This window comes from Alexandromys fortis, unplaced genomic scaffold (assembly GCF_014885135.2).
Source record: "Alexandromys fortis isolate MF-2015 unplaced genomic scaffold, M_Fortis_MF-2015_v1.1 scaffold_221, whole genome shotgun sequence".
NCBI classification, from domain to species: Eukaryota; Metazoa; Chordata; class Mammalia; order Rodentia; family Cricetidae; genus Alexandromys; species Alexandromys fortis.
In genome coordinates this window covers 1,603,444-1,603,669 of record NW_026068096.1, presented here as the reverse complement: position 1 = coordinate 1,603,669, position 226 = coordinate 1,603,444, and positions in this window count along the sequence as shown.

Here is a 226-nt window from a genome sequence, read left to right as displayed (position 1 = left end):
GGGGCACACACGGGGGCTGCCTTATTTCTGGCTCGGCTGGCTTGCAGTCCAGCATTTCCTGCGAAGCACGGTCCCCTCCCCTCCTGGATGGTGCGCGTTGAGGGGAGGGAAGGCATGTTGGTTTCTCAGCTCTCTTTAATAACCTCCTTGCGTGAGTGGCTGACGCAGCAGGCTGCTCTGACGGGGATAGGAGGGCTGAGTGCGGGGGGGGGGGGGGGGGGGGGGG